Source organism: Vicia villosa, unplaced genomic scaffold, assembly GCF_029867415.1.
Source record: "Vicia villosa cultivar HV-30 ecotype Madison, WI unplaced genomic scaffold, Vvil1.0 ctg.001810F_1_1, whole genome shotgun sequence".
NCBI lineage: Eukaryota > Viridiplantae > Streptophyta > Magnoliopsida > Fabales > Fabaceae > Vicia > Vicia villosa.
In genome coordinates this window covers 445,054-452,092 of record NW_026705737.1, presented here as the reverse complement: position 1 = coordinate 452,092, position 7,039 = coordinate 445,054, and the positions used below count along the sequence as shown (strand labels likewise).

The 7,039-nt window shown below is 37.5% G+C and overlaps 1 long non-coding RNA gene across 1 annotated transcript; it reads right to left on the bottom strand.

Moving 5' to 3' along the window:
• Nucleotides 1-1,493: 1,493 nt before the first annotated feature.
• Nucleotides 1,494-2,641, bottom strand: LOC131636702 (uncharacterized). The gene is made up of 4 exons (XR_009294143.1): nt 2,266-2,641; nt 2,091-2,184; nt 1,851-1,906; nt 1,494-1,727 (listed from the first exon to the last, which is right to left on the bottom strand). It is a non-coding gene; the product is annotated as an uncharacterized LOC131636702 (long non-coding RNA).
• Between the last annotated feature and the right edge of the window lie 4,398 nt (nt 2,642-7,039).

Here is a 7,039-nt window from a genome sequence, read left to right as displayed (position 1 = left end):
AAGACAAGAAAGCTCAGGCAAAGGATCAATCAATACAAAGACTAGTCTCTAATACAATCATGGGGCTCAAAAACTTCACTTTTCTCATCTATGATTGATTAGACATCCAGTCATATGAATATAGGTTTACTCAGGTCACCAGACTAGGGTTTTGAGCCTATCAAGGACTGAAATCAGGGATCACATTTGGGAAACCCTAAAAAACCTCAGAGGGTCATTCAAAGACATCAATCATCTTCAAATAACTCATATTACAAGGTCTACTGGACATCACACTTCAATTCAAAGTCTACAGTCATTACTTTCACATGGTCGACAAATTAGGGTTTTGACCTAATTCACCAAGATAGTTGACTTCTGATCAGGGCATGAATCCAAAACTCAAGACATGATTCAAGGATCTCTACTACCTCCATATAATCCATTTATATCATCCATTTGGGGAGAAGATCTTATTTCTACACAAAAGCCCAAAAATTCACTTTGTCAGGAAAAAGTCAACTGTGAAGGATCATCATTGACTTTTAAGGTTTTTGGTCAAAAAATGACTTTCAAAGATCAATATCATCAATATATGGATGTCAAAGTCATTTGGCCAAAGAAATTCAAAGAAATTCATCAAGGAGCGAAAAGTCGGGAATTAGGGTTTTTGAAGGCATGGTGAGATCTCAAAATTTCACCTACACAACTCAAAAAACTTCCAACATGAAAGTTGTAGATCTTGCCAAATAAAACAACATCTTACAAGGGAACTTTTTTCAAAAGATCAACCATTTATGAAGTTTTGGAAATTTTGAAGTTTAGGTCATAAACACTTAGAAATTTTTCTAAGTGTTTTAACCTAGTTTTCTTCCAACTTTGGCCTCATTTTTCACAAATTTCCCAAAGGATTCTGAAGAAGACATAAACTAATGATTTAAAGTAGATGTTTAGGGCTTTCCAAATTGTGTTCAACCTTCTCAAAATTCAATTTGAGCTAAGAGTTATGCTTGTTCAAAGTTGGCCTCATGAAGTAAAATTATAGGTCATGCATCATTTTGGAACTTTGAAATTTTGTGCACATGACCTCAAATGCAGATGCTACATGACCCATAATACATCTGCAAACATGCCATGCATTCATTTTCACCATGCCATAAGAATTGAAGAAGATTCTAAAAACAAGAACATGTGATTATGTAATGATTACATTTGTGAATTTATGGCAAATTGATGAATCACCCAAGGAATCTTCTCACCAACCAATTAGAGCTCATTTCTGGCTCAGAATTGTCCCCTAAGATCAAGCAAAATCGAGGGCTAGGGGATTGATCAAATGGAATCAAAATTCTCATCATTGCATAAGAGATATTTGCAAATTTCCTTCATGGCTAAGAAACCAAATCAACTTCACTAAGGAAGCTCACTCCTCTGCAGCTATACTGATCCATTTGCCTATAAATACAGATGCATTCCTCATTCAAAAACACACCAAAGCAACTTAAATTCTTGCTTTCTCTCTTCTCTCTATTGATCATATATTGTTCAATAGACCTCTTGGCAAGAGGAAATTCTCAAGCCAAGAGATTCTCTATTGGAGGTGAGCATTCTAGTTACAAAGAAGGAAGAGGTAGTTCTTCATACCTTACTTGAAGATCTTCATCTTCAAGCTTCCAACAACTTGAAGTTCCATCTTCAAGTTCTCCCACAATCCAAAGAGGTGTTATGGCATCACCTTCATCAAAAGCCTACAACAAGCAAAGTTGTTAGAGAAAAATTGTTACAATCAACAATTTCAAAACTGTTGGTAACAATTCAAGAATGATTTTTCGGAATTCTCCACACACTCAGAGGAGAGAATTGAAGCATACCTTTAAAGATTCAACACAACAGCCGGCGATCACACCCTCACCTGCAAGAACCGAACCTGCAAGAAGAAATGCAGACAACCCTGTCAAAACAACAATTCACGATCTAGAAGCCGTAACAGCAACAATCAACAACAATTCGCAAATTCGGTGGTGTAACAATTACCAGTTCGAAGGATTCAGCAACAAAAATTCAAAATCGCAGATATTCAGAAAACGGAAGCAGTAGCAATAAGCACATACCTCAACATCAAAACCGGCAAAAACCTCCTTGCCGTAGGTAAGTCAATCCAACTCTCACTCTCAAGATATTACTGCTGCTATGAACATTAGTTCCCTGTTAAAACAAAATTTCCAGAAACATAGTAAATATCATAAGGTTGTGTCTATACTGTTAAACAAAATTAAAAACACATACCTAGAATTCTGCTTCTGATTTCTCCTCCATGGCCGCTGGTTGCTGTTTCGTTGTTTTTCATGAAGAGAGAGAACCGCGAGTGTGAGTGAGGCCAAATCGTTGTTGTTTTTGTTCACACAACGAGAGAGACGTGAAACCGAGTGAGAGTTTTTGATTACTTGTTGTTTTCGTTTAGAGCAAGAGCGAAATCGAGAGAGCTTTGTCACCGTTGTTGTTGTTTCGTAGGGAGGAAAACCGAAAAAGATGCTGTTGTTGTTCGCTATGAGCAGAGCGAGAGAGACCATGGCGAGTGAGAGAAACCGAGAGAGAGAGATTCGGTTTGTTGTTCTTCTTCTTTTTCCAGAAAGCCATCGTGAGAGAGTGATGAGAGAAAAAGAGGCGCTGCTGCCTCTATGTTTCCTTTAGGGTTTGAAAACCCGCTTGTGACATTAAGTTGGGCGGATCCGGGTTCCATATGACCCGACCCGGTCCGGCCCAGCAACCTTTTTTTATTTGATTTCAGCTTTTGACAAGTGGGCTCTGCACCCCCCATCCGTTTTTCAACACACCAGGCCCAAATAATTGTTTTTATCATTTCTCCATTAATTTTATTTAAAATACTTTCATAGAAAATAACTTAGTATTTTAGTTTAAGATAAAAAATGATAAAAAATTTGTTTTAAGATTTAATTTTCTTAGAAGTATTTTAATATGTTTAGAAGTATATTTTTATTTAAAAGATATTAAAAACACAAAAATATTCTAGATGCATACATAGTTTTATGTTTTCTAATTATTTTCCTCTTTCATGAAAAATCACAAAAAAATATCTTTATTAGATTAATTTCTTTTGAATTTGGATATTTTCATACTATTTTGTATAGTTTATCATTTAAATTTTATTTGATTACTGTTGCATATATTACTTGAATTTTCTCACTTTATCCGAGACTCCGAGATTATTTCTCTGTCGTCTTCGGACTTTGTCTGTTTTGTTTGGTCTTCCATTTGCTGTAGAAGTCTATAAACAATTACTGGGTGATCATGGAATGCTGTAAGCTGTGAGCACGTTTCTTTCTGCTGGTGAGGATGCTCAATAATTGTTGAGATCCTAATTTATTCCAATAATATCACTTGAAGATCAAGGTAACACCTCAAACTCAGAAATCCAATTTCTCATTCTTCGAGGTAAGCCTAAAACTTGTAAAAACTGTTCCTCATAAACAGTAATCATTCAAAAAATCAAATCATTTTCAATTGCTTTTACACCAGTACTGCAAAGTACTGGGCCTCTAATAGAGTGTAAGTCCCAAAAACCTTCTCTTCTTAGCTTGTTTTCAAAACTGTATTTTCAAAATCTTCTTTCTGTTTTCAAAACATTCTTCTGGTATTTGAAGGGCATTATTCCCGGTGAAACTCTTCAGATACCTATGTGACCTTTGTCCATCTTCACTTCTTCTGTTTTCAAAAACCATTAACTGTTTATCATAAATATTCAACTGTTATCAACAAAACAACAAAAATACTGTTGAGGCTCTGTACATACTTCTTCAATGGCCTCCACTCCATCCAGGTTAGGCTTTACAAGCTTTCAATTTACAGTCTTTGTTTAAATTACTGTCAAATATAAACTGTGCATATATTAGTTTAGAACTGCGTTTGAGTATAAACCTTAGGACAGTTAAACTATATATATATTATAGGAATATGACCTAGGATTGAGAATGTCTTCCCGGTGAAGGCTCTTTCCTAATTAGAGATCTGTAGTTCAAACCCCCAAGATGAATTATTCCCGGTGAAACATCTTGGCAAAAACCTTAGAATCCAAAAATAATAGGACACATCCACCCAAAGAGGAATTATTCCCGGTGAAACCTCTTACCCATTTGCTTAGAGCCAAAATAAGTTCAAAACTACATAAGCTTTCTCTTGTGCTATAACAAGGACCCTCGATTAGCCTCCTCTTGGGCTTTGTACAAGGACCCACAGGCTTCTTAAAAGTATTTCCAGCTTCCTCTTGAGCTTGTATACAAGGACCCATCAGGTTTCTTATAAACATAGGAACAGGTCTTTAGTCACCTTTTAGCCTACCCTGGTGAGTTTCTTCCAATTTAAAACCAGACTTTAAACAAGCTAAGTTTGTCTCAATTTCACATTGAGTACACTTTTTGGAATGAGAGACATGGACAGTCTCTGTCACCCTTATCTTCATCAATCTTCCTTAGCAGAGTCTAGGATCCATGTTTGATCATCCTCAGCATTGAGTCAGCCTTCATCTTGGGCTTTAAACAAGAAGTCTCCATTAGATAATCTTTCTGCCATTCATTTCAATCAAAACCCCTGGAAAGGGTTAGCCTCCAACATCTGTCTAAAAAGTTAAAAACCCCTGGAAAGGGTTAGCCTCCAACATCTGTCTAAAAAATGTCAAAACCCCTGGAAAGGGTTAGCCTCCAACATCTGTCTAAAAAATGTCAAAACCCCTGGAAAGGGTTAGCCTCCAAAATTAATTAATAAATAATTTCATTCTCTTAGGAGATAATTTCCCCAAAAGAGTCAGAACCCCTGGAAAGGGTCAGCCTCCAAAAAACATGATAAAAGTCAGTCTTTTAACAGACAAATTCACCAGCTGAGTCAAAATCCCTGGAAAGGGTTAGCTTCCAAAGAAAAACAGTCTTTTAATAAATAAAACCTCCTCAGTAGAGTCAAAACCAACAAAAACAGTTAGCCTCAACCTTGGGCTTCATACAAGGCACCCAAACAATAAAACTCCCCTGTCAAGAGTCAGCCTCAACCTTGGGCATTGTACAAGGCAGATAATAGAGTCTCCCCAGTGAGTCCTTCATCACTCAGTAGCCACAACCTTGGGCTTTGTACAAGGCAGATAAACCATATTTTTCATGTGTCAAAGATTCCTAACACTTAGGATCTTTCCCCATATAGTCATCAATACTTAATTCATTTTAAGAGTCCGCCACAACCTTGGGCTTTGTACAAGGCAGAAAATAATGTTTTCCCCTAGCTAGAGTTAGCCACAACCTTGGGCTTTGTACAAGGCACATAAAATAGAGTCATTCAATTATCCTCAACAGTTAGCCACAACCTTGGGCTTTGTACAAGGCACATAAATAGAGTCTTCCTAAGTAGAGTCAGCCTCAATTCTGGGCTTTGTACAGAACACAAAAATACCCTGTAATTAATTCCCAGTGGAGTCATCTCCCAGAGTCAATAAATAATCATTAATTAATCAATCAAAAAGCCTCAAGCTTGGGCCTCATACAAGCCAGGTAAAAGTCAAATCTTTTATACAGTAGATAGACATAGCTTATCTCCATAGAGAGATATTTTTACTACTCTACCACATTCAAACAAACAAACATTTCATTTCAATTTTAATCAAGTCTCCCATTTAGGATTTTGAAAGGCATGAGCTGGCAGTAAAACCCAGACATGTGGTAACTTTCCCTAATTTGGATGAGCATCTTTCTTTCATTTAAGAGGCATTTGACTGGTATACTTGCACATACACAAGTAAGGTCCCCCTCTTGAATGAAATGAATTCAGTTATTCTGTCACTCCTTTAAATGTTTGTGGTAGAATAGTACAAATACCTCTCTGTAGAGATAATTTCATGTCTCTTTACTGTAAACAGAGATTTAATTCCAAGCTTCAACCTTGAGCTTCAAGCAAGGCACCAAAAAAATAATTAATTTCCCTAGTTAGTTCCCCGAACTACATTAAGCTCTGACTTCCACTAGGGATATGTAGGCATGAGGTTCACAAGGAATCTCAGCGAGCTAATAAAATACCAAAAATAGTCAGTTTGTCTGTCTGTCTGTCTTTTAAAATCAATTCAATTCTCTCTCCTAATACAAAGGAGAAACTTTCCCAATCATAGCAATAAACACAAACACAAATGACACAGAGAAGGTTCCTGTAGAGTACTACAAATATGTAGGGTGTTTAAACACTTCCCTATGTATAACCGACCTCCCGGACTCCAGAATTTCTAGTCTAGGTGAAATCCCCACACTTAGCAAACTCCTAGGGTTTAGTTGAGATCTTTTTTCCCCTTTTCCTACTCGTAGGACAAATAAGAAAGTTCGTGTGATATCGTAGGAAGAACTGAAATAAAATTCATCCCACCACGGGCGCTTTCTCCTTCCAAATTTCGCGTGAAGGGTTTAGCGTGCCGTCCTCCCAAGTGAAACGGGGAGGTAAAGAAAACGACCACCACAGAAAAATGGCGACTCTGCTGGGGATATAAGTGTTAAAAACCTTGGTTTTTCATCCAAACCAATGGTTGACCTGTTGCTGGTCCAGCCCCAATGAGGAATTAGGGATGCCAAATTCCCCCTCAAACAAGAGAGGTCCTGCCTAACCTCTGTGTCATATCATGTGTTTGTTGCATATATATTTGTTTATTTTGTTTATTCTGTATCGGGAAAGGGCTTGATTCCCCCTTGTGGTGAGAAATCCTATACCCGGATTTGAGTGCAACATAAGATAGGATGGAGGATGTCTTCCCGGTGAAGGCCCTCTAATCTTGGTTCACAATTCTACTCTTGGGATTTGCCTGGCTGGTTGTGATTAACTGCGCCACTGCATTCCGAGACTGATTTGTACCAGGAGGACCTAGAAACACATTAACCCCACTTAAAGCCTTTTTAGGACGTAGAGCGGTGATTACGGAAGTAATTGTCACGCAGATACTACACTCAGAGAAAACTCTCTTATAGATACCAATCAACGTATCTTTAAGGTTGAGCAAAAACTCTGAGACCCCTAGAACCCGTTC